Source organism: Crocodylus porosus, unplaced genomic scaffold (genome assembly GCF_001723895.1).
Source record: "Crocodylus porosus isolate Cpor-Errol unplaced genomic scaffold, CroPor_comp1, whole genome shotgun sequence".
In the NCBI taxonomy this organism is placed as follows: domain Eukaryota; kingdom Metazoa; phylum Chordata; order Crocodylia; family Crocodylidae; genus Crocodylus; species Crocodylus porosus.
Window position 1 is genome coordinate 59,535,102 of NW_017728949.1, and position 17,177 is coordinate 59,552,278.

Here is a 17,177-nt window from a genome sequence, read left to right on the forward strand (position 1 = left end):
GCTGCCTTGCTGCAGGCCTTTGCCACCTTGCGCTGGATGGTGAATCCCAGCAGGCGATGATCGCTGTCGCCCCGGGGGTCGAGCACCCGCAGCCCCCTCACCAGGTCGTCGCCCGTGGCCAGCACCAGGTCCAACAAGGCGTCTCCCTGGTGGGGCTGTGCACCTCCTGGGTTCGATGGAGGTCCTGCACTCTGGCTAGGGACCTACGTGAGCGGTCAGACCTGGCTGACTGCTCCTCCCAGCAGATGTCGGGGAAGTTCAGGTCCCCCATGACTACCACATCCTTAGCCCTCACTGCCTCTGTGAGCTAACCCAAGAATTCTTGGTCAAGCTCTTCTCCCTGGTTGGGGGGTCTGTAGGAGACCCCCACCATTAAGTCCCTTTCCCCTCGACTGCCTTGTACTCTAACTCAAAGCACTTCAGAGTGCCCTTCCCCTGGCTCCTTGCTAATTAACGAGGATGTGTACTCCTCCATAATATAGAGCGCCACGCCCCCACCTCTCTTTCCTATCCTGTCCCTCCATATACAGGTTGGCTATACTGGGGTGAGCTCATACCCTGCTCATCCCATAACAGCTTGTCCACGTGCCCAGAAGCTCAGGCCTCAGCCCAATAAGGATTTCATACAGGGCTTTTCCCAAATCCTACCACCGTTCTCTCCCAAGCTGCATTGTTGCAGCTCACAAACCCCTTTCTCGTTAAAAAGCATCAATATAAAGTTAAATTAGCAAGCAGTGGGATTAACAATTAACACTGGCAGAAACGAGATTATGGAAAATACCGTCATTAGAATTTAAGATGAGCATGAGTTTTGGCTCATGTCATCACACACAAGTATACTGGGGGGATCGGACGCACACACGTGCATGCACACATGGACGCAGGCACTATAGCATCTCTCCACTGAGATGCAACGTGCAAACTGTACTACAGCCCGCTGAAGCCAGAACACCCAACAAATTTGCAGAGCTTGGCTTGGGTCACAATATTATCATTGCAGAAGTGAACAAGAAATCCAACTGTCCCTAAATCCAGGGAGATGCTTCTTGTATCACCCTCTAGTCCGTACTGGGGTTCAGAAGAGGCAATGTCAGCCTTCCTCGCTTAAGAAGGACTGGTACTGGTGGAGGGTACCGAAAAAAGTGACCCCCAGTGACATTAATGAGTCCCAGTGACAATCAGATCCTTGACTCAAGTACAAGCAAGGCTTCCTGCACATTCCCCTGATGCTTTTCCAGTTCACTGTCAAGTCTAAATTCAAGGGATGAACTAGTCTGAGTTTCAGTCTCACAAAGATCATGGACTCATAAAACTTGTAGGAAGAGAAGACTCAATGTCAGGCAGTCTATTCTCCTGCCAAGGCAGCCTTCCCTGTTATACATTTACTAGTGTTTTGTCTGGGCAAGCTGTAAAATGTGCCAAGTGATTGGATTTCTGCCACTTTTCCTGGGAGACTGTGCCGCAGCCCAACACACATCACTACTGCTTCGAAAGCTTTCTCCGACCTTTGGTATAAATTTCCACCCTTGCTTATAGGTTCAAGTTGATCGGGGCAGATAAATCCAAAGTTCGCATTTAGGATTCATGTTTTGAACTTCATACCAAGTGGAAAACTACTAAATAAGATCAAGGAGGAGGAAAAAAAACCCATAAAAACATCCTGGATGCTCTTCCACTTAGATCTCTCAGATCTGTAAAGTTTCCATGACGGGAAAATTAACCTGAATGAACACTGTGCACCACCCGGAGCCGCTATCAAGGGGAAACGTGTGCTTGGATCAAGGACAACACAAACCTTGGCCCTCAAGCATTGACTTAACGAGAATCAAAGGCCATGGAAGCACTGAACAAGGACGATCTTTGGAGCAGCCCCCCGCTAGCTTGCCTTAGTCGTTTACTCATCCATAATTTAAAACAACCTCTCAAGCAGCAATCTATTGCTGCTGACTGCAATTTTGGGGTTTTTTTAAAAAAACATTTCTTCTTTTCATGAGGAAAAAGGTGCCACGTGAAGAAAAGGACGATCAAACCGAAGTGCTGATGAGGAGCAGCCGGACGGCTCAACGGTGCCCGCAGCCAGGCACCAGTTACAGAGGTGAAGCTGATCTTGCAGTTCTCCTGGGCATAGGCCCAAACTATGTCCGCCTCAGCCTCTAACCCTGGAGCCCCAAAATCGAACCCTGCTAGAGCTCTACCAGGATGGGGTGGGACTGATCCAATTTGAAACTTGTCTGCATTTGGGTCTTCCCCGGCTTTCAGCAACCGATGGCCCACCGACTATGCAAATCCCCAGCTTAGAAAAGCATGGCTTGCCCCAACGCATATTCCCCGTTTTCAGCTGTTCAGATGGATGTGAAGGCTCGTATGACAGCGTGCTCTCAAGAGACCCCCCAGTGAGAATGGCATAGGTCTCAAGACATCCGTTCCCACGGTCTCAGTGATGCTGACCCAGAACCTCATGCCCAAACCTCAACCTGAACGTAAGTCCTGGGGCAGGACATGTGGCGGCACCTGCTTTGTAATGCCCTTGTGCAGCGGTAGGCACTGTTCACATGGACTCAAACATACCAAATCGGAAAGGACAAAAACGCTGAATAAAAAGGGACGGGCCCACGTTATCGGCTTTCTCCAAGGGGATCATCCTCACCCCACACGCGTCCACGTGCTCCCAGCGATCACAGCCCTCGGACCACCCTTCCCACACCATGGCCATTCAGATACGCGCCTGCTGATAAGCCCTCTCCCCTCCTCCTGCTCTTCGGGGCTCATTGTCCCCGTCCCTCCAGGGCACAAGGGACACAAAACGTGTTAGTGATGCTTCTGTTGATACGGTCAATGCATTCGGGTCCCGACGGCTGTTCCAGGCAAGCCTGCGCGCAGAGACGGCGTGTAGAAAACACACCTTCCTACCTCTCCTCCTGACGACTATTAGCTACGGGGCCACTGATGACTGCAGCTGGGGTAAAACCTATGGAGAAAGAAGTGGTCTTCCAGCTAAAGCAGGGCGTCGGAGACATAGGTGCTCCATCATCACGCAGCCGTACGGCTGAAGCCACTGGAAATAACGCAACCTATACCTGTTTCTCTGATAACCAACTCTATAGAGAAGGCATAACGTGCCACACCGCCTCTGGGCCACCTCCTGCTCCTGTGGCATTGCTCGGGCGCTGTGCTTCTTCCACAGCCCCCGTACCGGGGCAAAGGCTCCGATTCGCGTCTCGTTAACCCGGTCTTGTGTTACTGTCACTTCTCCGCCTTCCTTGGAGTGACTCCCAATCTACACAGGGTAACTTCACGCGGTCCCTGGGTGAATCAAACTCTGTGCCTACAAGAAAAAATACCTCCAATCGACCTTCAAGGCTTTAAAACAAACCTCACTTTAGAAATGGCTACACCGAGACTTCATACCCTACTTCCTGAGACAGTAACTCTCATTTCCCCATAACAGAATTTGATGATGGGAATAAAGTTAAAGGATGGAAAGAAAACTCTCCATCTTTAAAAGGAGAGAGACATCCATTTAAAGAAGAAGAAAAAAATCTTCCGTGCGGAGTCCTTTTATGATCGGGTAAATTTATGGTTTTATGAAAAGAGGCTATCTGAAGCAGGGAGAAGCAGCAGACAAAGATGTGCACATATACCACAACATTTTTTTTTTTTGTGAAGTATTGGAGAAGTAAGCAAAAGAACAGTGGAAAAACAGTGGAAAATGTAACCGCTGAGCAGAACAGCCCTGACAGGCTGGCACGCTGAAAGAAAAGCCCTGGGGCTGCCAAAAATGCAGCCGTTGCTCTCAGTTGCCATTGCCTGGCCTCACCCCCACACCTGGAGTTCACCAATCCAGACGGCTTCGGGAGGCTGCTTCGCGCCGTGGGGTGTAAGCACCGCTTTTCCCTCCGCGGCTGGAGACATCACTCCATTTACCCATCGCTTCTGTTGACGGCACGAGCGACGGCTCCATCTCGCCGCAGAGAAGCGATACTGCGCAATTACTGAACACGATGTGTCAAATCCTTCTAGCACATTTGCCGTGCTCGGCTCCGTCCTAGCAGGGTGAGCCCTTTTATTAATTACCTTTGACGCACAAACTTTTGAGCTATTGTTCAGATGTGCATCTAGGAGGAATGCCTGGCTTGGTTCTGGCAAATGCATTATTTCTTTTTCTACAACACTTCGTTGACCTCAACTCTCCCCACCACTTAAACCCTTAGACGCTTCGGGTCCTGCAAGCTATTTTAGTTGAGATACGTAGCTGCTCCTCCATTGCTGCAGGATCCGAGGGCCTCACAAACCTCAGTGTACCTCTCCTCACAGTGCCCCTTCCCAATTCTGCCCATTTCAAAGAGGAGGAACTGAGAGACTAAGTAACTTGCCCAAGGGGCGCTCAGGAAGTCTGTGGCATAACGGGACTCAAACCCAGCTTCCATAAGCCCCAAGCTGACCGCTCTTCCCCCTCTGCTACTGGCTGAAACGCTCCCTAACTTCAACCATGAGACTGTTTCTCAACCAGGAATAAAACAACACAGATCTGGTGCTAGGAGATGATTGACTGTGATGTGCTTGTTACCTTGTCGTACATGAATAATTCAGACGCCTCCATGCAAAGCAGCAGCTTTATTTACATTGCGGGCATTTGGAGTGGAAAACTGCAGCCCAGCGGGGAAGTGAAGCTCTAAGTCTAATCATCTGTTGGAGCAGGTCGTTCAAGAGATGGGTAACAGGGTTAGAAGCATCTTATGTCTAGATCGCCCCATGTTTCCAGCTCCACCGGGCAGAGATCAGGGGCCTGCCATGAAGCCCGCCAGCCGATCCTCAGTTGAAAAGCCCTCACTTGGATTCAGCTCCAGAAGACGACACTTTCTAATGGCCCAACAGGAAACAAATTTGGAAATCCTCAGTCCTCTACAGGGAGCAATGTCCATGTCAGATAAGCCACCAAGTGGCTTTCACTGGCTACTTGCTGGGAGCCCCACCAGAGCAGCTAATGACCAAACAGAAACCTGGCTTGGAGGAGAGGCCCCTTGAGAAGGGGGATTGTATCCTAGAGAGCTAACATAAAGCTGATCCAACAATGAAGGCCTGTGTAACGGAGCAAAACACGCGATACCGCTGGGTGCCTGCCAAGACCGGTGGGCATACGTAAATACGAGCTCTGCAGGCACTCGGACCCACTTTTGCATAGCAGAAACCTGACCACACATGGAGCTGTTTCCTAAGTGCCTCAAGATGCCTCCCGAAAGGGATCCTGCCCTTTTTTACTGGCTACACGTAATAGCAGAACATGAGAGACTGCGTTAGGTTTTTGGTGTGAGTTTATCACTTGTCAAGGGTACCGCCGAGTCTGAAGTCCTTCCTTTATCCCAGCAGCAACCTTGGCAGTGACAGCTTGCAAACATTTGCACACCCCCACCCCTCCCCACAGCCCACCTCCTCTAGGAGGTAGCCCCCAGGCTGGAGAAGGTCTGTCTGCCCGCCCAGCGGTGAAAGCAGAGTTTGTCCACCCAGCTGTCCAACACGGTGTGTGATGTGATGCTAGAAACGCGACTGAGTAGACAATTATTTTCCATTTTGCTGATTGAGGAACCGAGGCAGAGGCAAAAGACTTGATTTCCAGAAGTTAATGGATGCTCCTGTGGCTGGTCAGACTCGCGAGCATCTTGCCCAGCACCACAGGGGGAGGCGATCGATACAGGATGTGTTAGAAGTGGGGAGCTCCCTGCAAGACGAGGGATCCCCATGGGTCACAGCATGAAAGCGCAGTGGCTGTGCAGCCCATGAACCACGGCCTTGACCCTGCAGCAGCATCTCTTCAGGCTGGTCCCAGGCAAGATGTAAGAAGAGTCTGTGCATCTGCAAAGTAGCTCTGGCCCAAACTCCGGTCCTTGCTGCTTTACGCCCTCCTAGTGCAGAGAATTTGCCCCCCGCTGAATAGCCACACGGGTATACATTCTGAGTACGCTGAGCTGAATAGTTATTTCCATTTTCGCTCTTATTTTTTTTAACTCGCAGAGATGCAATAGAAACAGCCAGGGTAATGCAAAGCTTTTCCTCCTGTTTGAGTGCCTGCTTCTCAAGTGCATTGCAAGGAGCTTGTAAGCTCTCCACTAGAGAGCACTGATGAATATGGCCTCTCAAGTGTTTTGCAAGATAATGTCATCGCCCCCATTTCAGAGCAGGGGAAACTGAGGCATGGCATAAGCAAGCAGCCCGATCGATGGCAAACAGACCATTTGCAGAGCCAGATGGAGAACTCTGCTGTCCTCGTTACAAATGCTTGAGACACAAGGGCCCCGCTTTTTCTCCCTGTTCAATATGGAAACCATGACTGTCCTTGGCTTTTGTGCAATTAGAGCACTAGCCAGAAAGACTGTTTTTGTACCGAGTGATAAACCAGTAAGGGGCAGAGGCTCATCAGGGGCATTTGCTGATTAAACCTTTGGAGTGAGTTAAATGCTCTGGGAAGTGAAGAGGAACTAGTAGCAGCCCCAGAGTAAGGCAAGGTGCAGGTAGGCACCATGCAAACCTCCCCCCTCCATCTCTATGCTGTAACATCCTGGACTAATCCCATCCCCGAACGCTTCGGAGCAGGTTGGTGATCGTGCCCCCGCCCTCCTGGTGGGCTTGGGACCGTAATCAACAAAACAATTATTTCCACTTGTGACCTCGGGCAAAACTGGAACCCACGTCTCCAGCAAACGAAAGCCGATACGTGAAATTGCCGAGCCACACAAGTGCCTCCCTGAGAGGCAGCTGGAACATGTGGGCCTCATTTACCCCACACGCATTCTCCGACTTGCAGTCTCCAGCTCCCTCCCTGCCAGCCTCTTCCTCCCCAGAGCTCAGCCCTTCCTCCATCCCAGGCACCACATGGCCTTACAGGGCGCTCCAGCTCCGTAAGTGGGCACTGACTTGCTTCGCAGTTTTGTAGCATGCCTGGAAGGGGATTTCTCACCGCCGCAGGAGCTCATGCAGTAAACGGGTATGAGGAGCTAAGGGTGTGCATGTGTCGGTGCGGGCGCATGAGCAGACTCGGGCGAGAGGGGAAGAGAAAAGAATAACAGCTTGTTTGTTTTTGTCTGAGCCCTGGGATTACCTGCTGCCTCCTAACAAATATAATCGTATGATTTAATTGCAATTCTAGAGGGATAATTGCTAAACACTGTTGTAGTGGAGCTTCCGAGCAGAGCCGGGTGGGAAACGGAGCACATTTCACTCCAGAGTCTTCCTGGCCCTGTCCAGTGTCATTTATCATTAAAAAGCTCCCAGCAACAAGGCAGCCAAAGGGCCAATAAATGTCCCAAAGCCGAAGACAAAAAATAATAATCCTCCACTGGATTCACCCCTCTCCTGCTGTGCCAGTTTTATTCTGCACGTCCTCCAGCAGCCGACACCCGCTGTGCTACTTCTCTCATACACAGACCAGTGGGGCTACTTTTCTCGGCCCCATTGATAGCACTCTGAACAGACATTACAGAGGGAAGAGTGGGTGGTGCGGAAACAACTACAGCTGCAAGTGTGCTGAACGGGAGTAAACAGGTAGGAAACATGCTATTTGCCGGTCGCTCCTCACTAGGTTAGTGCAAAATGAGCATCCCAGGGAATGCAGGGTGGATAATAATCAATATTTTTTTTAAATAAAAAAATGGGATATTTTTATTTAAATCATTTTTTTATTTAATAGTAATTTTTTTTGTTTAGATGCTTTTTTAAAAAAAAATAAACCTACATAAAGATAGTTTTAATCTAAGATATGTTAAATCTTAAAGATATCATCATGGAACAGAGATTATAACTTCTAATTACGCATGATTTGAGACATATATTCATGTAACTTTTTTAGAAAAGTTTTATAAATAGGTCACAACAGGCAATAGGCTATATTAGGGACCCAATCTTATGGGATTCCCAGAGGCCATGGGCAACTGGTGCCTACTGAGTCTGGGGGGCACCCGCAGAAGCTGCCAGCGGCGGTAGGCCAGAGCTCGCGAGCATCCGCAGATGCTGCCAGTGGTATTGACGTTGGCAGCGGGGCCAGAGCTGACAAGCATTCATCAGTGGTGGAGACGGCCCATGCCCCCCTGTACTTCCCCTACTCCAGCGGCTCCTCTATAGATTAGTAAAGATTAAAGAAAATCACTCTACCCAATGACTCAGTGTTCAGTCTAGGAGATCCCATTAAGCATCTCTGCGAGGCTTAGTTTCAGTTCTCAAATTGTGGATTTGTGTCTCCAGAGTTAACATCCTTGTTAACAGCAGTAGATGGAGACGATGGAGAACAGACCTGATTACCTCCTACCCATCAGCCCTCTTATCTCTAAGTTGTGTACAGAGGGAAGCCCTTTTCTCTCCCTAAAAGTGCAAAGTTTCAACAAGTTAAATGAAGAGAGGATTATTGGGGGTGGAGTAGATCTGGGCAAGGAGGGGGAGTCTGGAGAGAAATGCAAGGAGGGAGGGGCAGTAAGAGCAAAAGAGAAACATTTTGAGCAGACTATTCCAGAAGTCTTGAGGGATAAGTTTTGAGTATAGCCTCTGCAGTAATTTGAGATCTAGTGAGGGAATGGTATGGCAGAAGGGGAAGCCTATCATGGCAGCAGGCTTGCCAGGCTCTTAAGAGAGACCCTGTTTGGGAATATTTCAATGAAGGTTATATCAAACAACAAGAATACGCTTTTTGTAGAAAACAGTGATTAAATCAAGGCTTCCTGACCAGTGATTCAAATCAATTTGATTGAAATCAAATCCACCTGGAGGCAATGGCATTGCAATTCCTCATCAGGATAGTTCTGCTGAACTCAACGAAGCTACCCTGATTTACTCCAGATAAATGGTCAGCCCTCATTTTTTTCTAACCGTATCTCTTCTTAGATACCCTTGTACAATTCTGCCAAACTTGCTAGGTTTGGCGCACAAAGCAGAGCAAAGATTATTGGGAGTTGGCCATCAATATCAATGAGAGGAAGACAGTCTAGTCTTTGAGAGAATCTGTTTTCCTTGCCCTCAAATTCACTTTCTCTAGGCCCTCAATGATGGTCCCAACGCTATGAGATACTAAGCTCCCTCATCCCCCACTGACATCACTGGGAGTAACGCCACACTTGACTGGACTTTGCATGATGTAATATCAAGTGGTAGAGATCCATACCAGGGTAGGAGGAGGAAGTACCTTCCAGTCAGTCCTCCACACATTATTAAAAGCTTGCTCAGACCTCTAGGTTAGAGCTTGTTCTGGGAAACATCTGTTTGGAAGAGAGTCTGAAGTATACCGGTCCCTGGGCGATTACTTTTCTCTGCTCCAGAGCTTTGCAAAATAACCCATCGGCTCTATGCCTTGAAATTTCATGGCTGGAGAAAAGGTCTGTATAAGTATGAGGTGGTTGGTGTCATTTTAACACACTGTGTAGCTAGGTCTTTCTGGAGAAGATGAACTATTTGTAATGAATTCCAGGCACACGGAGATCCAGCCCCCTCACCCCCACACCGCACATATAACCAAATTAGTTTAGAAGATGTGAGTTATTCAGGGGCTTAGCTGTGCAGCCTGGCCTTGGAGGATTTGCTCTCATTATAGCTTTTATGCAAATTCTGTCCTCCAAATCTCTTCTGAATCAATTATTACTAGATTAATTTAAACATGTCCACCTGGGGTGCCTGTATATCATGTGCCTCATGTTAAAAAGTAAAAAAGATGATAATGAATTCAGGAGGTGACTGAAACAGATTCCTGCTTTGTGGAAATGTGACCTTTTTGCATAATGTCATAAAGGGAAAAAAAAGTTCCCTCAAGAAACATGGCAGAGAGGGTCGTTACTCCAGATCAGCTGGGCTTTCAATCACTCTTCGGAAATTAGCATGATACAATAAAAAATTAATAAGAAATTAAAAAAATATATCACTTTAATGCTCCAGACTATTACAGCCTTTGATGGACTGTTAATTGAAATGTAATGCTTAATTTTAAGCAATGCCATTTTTATTAATGGTAAAAACTTGAATTAATGTCATTAACCAATGTTAATATTACAAATACCCCAAGGGATAACACAGCAATTATGTTATTCACAGAATCAGAGAACAAAAAAAAGAAGTACACAGCTCACACATGGTGCTTGGAACGGGGAAGAGCTACGTTCAATCTGTCTTTCCTTGGCTGAGAAGGGTTATTGGCTTTGTTTGTTTTATCAAGTCGGGGAAAGGAAGCAAACGAGAACGGTTTTCACTTATGGAATCACGGCTCGTATTTTGCCTTTTGATAGTTTTAGAGATGTTCCACTACCTGGGTGCAACGCTAAGGAGATGCCAAAAAATAACTCAAGGAAAAGGAACAGCTGTAGAAAAAACCCCAACAACGACTCCCTTCGCGTTGCTGCCCCCACGTTGGGTCTTGAGATCCAGGGCGCAGCGAGCAGTCAGTCCAGCCGGTCTCCTGCCTTGGCCAGTGCCACACAACTGGGCAGAGCCACAGCTGGCGCTCACAGCTCAGTGAAGCCACATCAGCGTGCACCAGCTGAGGATCTGGTGCTGGATATACTTATGTCTCTACATGAGAGCACCCGGCCTCCGATCCTCAGCTGGTGAAGGAGTTCAGCATTATGTGAGATCAACCGCGAATACAGCAGGGCAGGCAGGGCCTGAGTGTTAATTAAAGCTTAGAGGAAGAATTGAAGAAAAAAACCAATTGGTACCAAGTAGGAAGTCCAACTTCCCATGGGAGATTGAAAAACTGTGCAGCAGAGGCATGGAAGAGCACATACCCAGCGACAGGCACATGCAGGACAAGCCCTTGATTAGCTTTACCTTCACATCCTGCACCCTTGGTTTGGCTGGGGGTCAACCAGCCATGGAAAGAATTCAGATTGCCGGGCAAAGCAAGTCGGATCCAACTCTTCCACACCTTGTGCAAGTACTTGAGAGCCAAACCTTTAGTGCAGGCGTGGGCAAAATGCAGCCCGCAGACTGGAGGCAGCCTGCCAAGCCATTCTATGCAGCTGCAGAGCCCCTAAAAAATTTATAAAATTAATATTTATCTGCCTCTGGCTGCCTGTCACGTGGCCCTCGACGGCTTGCCAAAACACAGTAAGCGGCCCTCCACCCAAAATAATGACCCACCCCGCCTTAGTGCTTTATTTACGTACAACAACAATCACACGCAGAATCAGTACCTCCATCAAGCCCTGCATCAGGCAACCAGAAAGCCTCCTTCAGCACCCACTTTTTTTAAAAAAAAGGACACAAATTGATCAATGGTGTGATGAATTCCAAAAGGAAAAGCCAATTGGTTCCTGCTATCAAATAAAACACACTTACACGCCGCTATAAAATGACTCACACTTTTCAAGGGAGTGCTTTCTCATGAGCTAACCAAATGTTTTTCCGTATTTATTTTTGTTTCTCTTCTCTTCTGCAGGGAAAAATTATTTAATAGTATTACTCATAGACTTCTTACTCATTTTAATTGCAGAAGGCATATCATTCTCAGTCCTGACCCCGCTGAAGTCAATGGAAAAGTATTCAACAACTTCAAGGAGCACAGAATGCAGCTCTGACTTTGGTCTGGGTTAACATCATACATGCACATACGTGGTAGGTTCACTCAGGAAATCTTTGTTCCTTTGCACCTCATTCCCCCAAAGCATGCACAAAGCCTCTTTCTGTGTTTGTAGAAAATCATAGAAAATTAGAGTAAGAAGGGACATCAGGAAGTCATCTAATCCAACCCCCTGCTCAAAGCAGGACCATCCCCAACTAGATCATCCCAGCCAAGGCTTTGTCTACCTGGGTCTTAAAAACCTCCAGAGAGGGAGCTTCCACTTTCTCTCGGGGTAACTTGTTCCAGTGTTTTGCTACCCTCCTAGTGAGAAAATTCTTCCTAATATCTAACCTCAACTTCCCTTGCTGCAGCTTGAGCCCATTGCTCCTCGCTCTGTCATCTGCCACCACTGACAGCAGTCCAGCTCCATCCTCTTTCAGACCCCCTTTCAGGGAGTTGAAGGTTGCTATTAATTCTCCTCTCAGTCTTCTCTTCTCTAAACTAAATAAGCCCGATTCCCTCAGCCTCTCCTCACAAGTCATGTCCTCCAGCCCCCTAACCCTTTTTGTCACCCTCCGCTGGACTCTCTCCAATTTGTCTACATCCTTTCTGCAGTGGAGGGCCCAAAACTGAACACAGCACTCCAGATGTGGTCTCACCAGTGCAGAATAGAGGGGAATAATCATTTCCCTTGACCTGCTGGCAACACTCCTCCCAATGTAGCCCAAGATGCCATTAGCCTTCTTGGCAACAAGGGCACACTTGGCTCACATTCAGCTTATTGCCCACTGTCACCCCCAGGTCCTTTACTGCAGAGCTGCTGCTTATCCAATCTATCCACAGCCCGTGCACGGGATTCTTCCACCCTAAGTGCAGGACTTCGTACTTGTCCTTATTGAACCTCTTGAGATTCCTTTTGGCCCAATCCTCCAATCTGTCTAGGTCACTCTAAATCCTAGCCCTACCCTCCAATGTATCTACTACTCCCACCAGCTTGATGTCATCTGCAAATGTGCTGCGGGTGCGCTCCATCCCATCTTCCAGATCGTTGATGAAAACATGGAACTAAACCAGCTCCAGGACTGACCCCTGGGGCATCCATTTGATATCAGCTGCCAACTAGACATTGAGCCATTGATTACTACCCTCTGAGCCCGATGCTGGAGCAAGTTTTTATATCCACCTTACAGTCCATTCATTCAGCCCGCACTTCCTTAGCTTGCCTGCCACAAGGTTGTGATATCTTTTACTAGACCAACTAGATATTTGCAAAAGAAAAATCTTTATTTGCAACTTTCAGGCTCACTCACCCTTCTTCAGGCATAGGAGAATGCAAAGATTGTAAAATGTCTCCTAGGTGGAAAGGAAAATTCATATTTCGTAGGAGAGCTGAAGGTGTTGTAAGATCTCTTGGTTGAAAACCTTCATTATGTGCAAATAAGGCTCAGATGAACATTAGAGCAGTCTATTTACCTCAAAGTTGTCTGATAGCAAGCAGGATGTTGAATTATGTTTCCTTCTGGTTATGATGCATCACAGAAGGATCCTGCCCATGAGTTCCCTGCGTGAGTCAAAATCTGCTTTCCTGAAGTCCAAGGTCCTTACTCTGCTGCTCTCCATCCTTCCTTTCCTCAGGATCCTGAACTCATCTCACACATGAGAAGAATGACCATCATCTCATGGTCACTGCTGCCCAAGGTGCCATCTGCTACTTCCTTCCCCACCAATTCATCCCTTCAAGAAGAGCACGGCCCTAGCTGGCCACACCAGCACCTGCACCAGGAAGTTGTCCCCAACGCTCTCCAAAAATGTCCTGGATTGCCTGCGCATTGCTGTATTGTCCTCCCAGCAGATATCAGGATGACTGAAGTCCCCCATGAGAACTAGGGCCTGTGATCGGGAAACTTCTGCTGTTTGAAGAAAGCCTCATCCACCACATCCTCCTGGTCTGGTGATCTATAGCAGACCCCACCACCCCAACACCCTTGTTGCTCTCTCCTCCAACCCTAACAGGCCTATCTCAAGTTTCATACTGGAGCTGTGAGCAATCATACAGCTCTTTTACATAAAGTACAACTCCTCCTCCTCGTCTCCCCTGCCTGTCCTTCCTGAATAGTTTGTGCCCATCCATGATGGTGCTCCAGTCATGTGAGCTCCCACCACATCTCTCTTATTCCAATCATGTCATAGTTCCCTGACTGTTTGAGGACTTCTAATTCTTCCTGCTTGTTTCCCAGGCTCTGTGCATTTGGGTACAGGCACCTAAGGTAACTACCCGATTGCCCTCCTTTCTCAGGAAGAATGAGAGCACCTCCCCTGTCACCTCTTGCTCTTCCTCCGGGTCGCCCACTTCCCCACTTACCTCAGGGGTTTGGACTCCATCCCCTGGTCCTGGATAGATTATGGCTTGTGAAACATGATGAGAGGTTGGGATTTTACTACATTGAAACATCTTATTGGGGGGTATTTTAAATGGGAAAGAGCAACACAGTAGCTGCAAGACTGATGAAGTCTAGCACACAGAGGGCACATCTACATGTGCAGTTAATGCAACTCAATATACTCTGGCTCAGACTGCGCCATAGTAAACTACTCCAATGTCACTGTCTGCATGTGCGTTTAAGTACAATAATTTACTGCAGCATAGGATAGTACCTGTATGTGACAGGACTATCCTACACTGGAGTAATTTAATCTACTGCACACTAATTGCAGCACATGCATAGATGGCGACAATTTACTGTACATTAATCTAATGTGCAGTAAAGTGCACATGTAGACATGCCCAGGATGGTCTAATCTATCAATGTGGGCTTGCTGAACACAGGCATGCCATTTCTCTAACAAACTTGAAAATCAGGTCTTTTGTTTCTAATAATGTTTTCTCTCTCTCTCTCTCTCTCTCTCTGCTCCCCCCCTCTCTCTCTCTGCTCCCTGCCACCCCTCACAATGCACTTCATTGCTCCAAAGCGTATAACAGGATGCTTTAAGCTCACTGAGACATCTACTCAAACTCTATTCCTTAAATCTTCTGTGCTCCTTTCTCACCTCTCCCTACTTATTTAAAAGCATGGGGGGAAAAATCATTGACGACATCAAGGTCAATGCAGAGTGAGCCAAAGTCAAATTCATAAGATCATTTAAAACCTCTCACCGTCAGACTATTATAACGACAGGAGACGTTATGGATTGCAGCTTAATAGATCACAATGGTAGAAAATGAGGCTGGGAGGGAATATTCCTTATACACTGAAATTTTCTGACTGAAGTGGAAGAGCGGGCAGGAAACCATGATGGTATTCATGTTCATAAAGCCAAGACTCACTCACTCCCCAATATTAATGGGTGTGCCACGGTCACCAGACGCAACGTTTAGTTATGGCTTGATTAATTGGAAGTCACACGCTATGACATATTATAGGTAGGATACAGCCGTCACCAGAAAGTAATTCTTCACCATAATTCCTACCAGTCTCCACTATCTAAAATTGTATACCCTGTTACGGATGACCCCTCAAGCACGAATGCATTACATATCTTTATATAAATAATGGTGACTAGCAGCAGCCGCCTACGGTAATCTCTGGGGGACATGAAAGAGGGAAAAAAAACGGTAAGACGGGGAATTGTCTTCAAATATTAGGAAGCTTGTCTGTGTTAATCTTAATCAAATGAGCCATTTCTCTTTTCCTCTAACGGGAAGCCATGCTTGTCTGAGACGCTTCATAAAAGGGTGCGTTGTACCGTCAACTACAATGGGAAACCTTTCTTCTTCAAAAGGCTACTAATTCCACATCTTACAAATGCATCTAGATCAATACTAATTAAGCTTCTACACAGTTGCTTTACCAGTAAACAGCTCAAGTTTACTTTCTGAAGGCCCCTAGATCAAAAACCCTTTCATACCACTTCTGTCAGTGGCCTCAAGAAAATATCAAATCATTAATTTTCTCTAAAGTGTTTCGAGTTGGAAGTTACTTTTTCCAAAGAGCACCCTCACTGACATCCTTTAAACACGGCTGGAGGAAAAGGACACAGCCACATGGGCTAGTGGTACCCAAAACAGAGCTTGCAACAACATCCCTTATGGGACAAATGTATCGCAGCGTTGTCATTCTGAGATGCAGTTGCCTAAATGGTAGCTGGAGTTGAAAACCCCAGTTAGATCTATCACAATGGTCTACGACTACATTTGCCATTTGCAAATAAAATTAAGAAGAGAGCCCACTATTCAAATTACATGTGCACATCACAAAATGACCCCTGCAGGGACCACGGTATAGAAAACCAACTTTTAGTTTTGCTGAAACAACACTTTTTGCCACTTCTCAATTAAAGCCGCCTGTATTTCTTCCCTCCGCTGAGAGGTCCAGGGATCGCAACACATTTCAATGCATCTGCTACAGCATTTTGTTCCCAACTACTTAGAAAGTAACAGAAAAGCGATCTACGGGTCTTTACCTGGATAGACGATGGTGTCTCTCAGGCTCTTGTAAATCTGCCAGTGACAGAAAGGAGCCAACATAAATGGGGATCTAAGAGCACAAAGCCTGGGTCGTGCTGTGGCCTACAGGCAAATAGCAATCTCTGTCTTTACCTAATCCAACCAGAGCCCTGGACGGGAGTGAATCTGTGTCCAGCGGCCCTTTTAACAGTCACTTAATGACCGTTAACTTTTTCAGCCGGCCATTGAGTCTAATGGCATGTGCATTCACAGACAATAATACCTCAGACGGCCTTCATTAATTTACCATGCATAATTTCTCTGAAAGCCTTTGCCAATAGAATACCACTAAACTGACTCGTTAACTGGTGAAGATAAAGCACTTTCTGTGTGAGACCATTATGCAGATTCACAGCCTTCTCCTGAAATCAGTTAAAAAGTAGGCATTGTTCAACAGCGACACTTTTTTAAAAATTTTTTTTTTATTTTGGGGGGAAGCAGCAAAGTTACATGGCTCACAGATTTGAAACTGCACTTGAACATCCGGTATTACAATGAACATGTAAGATGCGGTGGACTGAGGAAAGGGAGGAACAGAAAAAAAGAACTGACTTCTGTGAATGAGCTTTTTCTGCTGGAAAGGGCCTGAAACCCCTTACAATTTTTAACAATGGAAAGCCCTAAAAGTAAAAGGCTTTTAAGAAAGCCAAAAGAAAATGGAACAATATAGATATTCACCAGCTCAATTACATTCAGTGAGAAAGCAAAAAAAAAAAAAAAAAAAAATCCAAAAAAAACAAATTTAAGTAAACTGAGTGTATTGAGAGACACCATCCACGGAGATGAAGGTTTGCAACTTTCAGGAGAGAATTACGGTCCTTCCCATTAGCACTGCAGTAAATTAAGAACCTGTCAGCATTTTCCCATAATAAATCTCCCAAGTCTCCTCTTTATGTACCCTGGTGTAATATTCAGGACAAACTCCCAGTACTGTCTGTCAAATCACAGAGAGGAGAAGCATGGCTCACGTATAAAAAAAATAGCTATAAATGTAATCCCTGGATAATAAAAGTCCCTGAACTTTTTATATCCTATTAGTTAAGAAGGTGGTTTCAAAATGTAGCTAGGTCTTTTTGAAGGTGCAGGAAAGACAAGTGCAAAACGGATCAAAAAAGTGACTGGGCATTCAAACTGCTGCGTTTCTCC

The 17,177-nt window shown here is 46.8% G+C and overlaps 1 protein-coding gene across 2 annotated transcripts in view; it reads right to left on the reverse strand.

Moving 5' to 3' along the window:
* SEMA5B (semaphorin 5B) overlaps nt 1–17,177 on the reverse strand; it is a 244,427-nt gene that overhangs the window by 175,046 nt on the left and 52,204 nt on the right. The gene's annotated exons all lie outside the window — the stretch shown is intronic.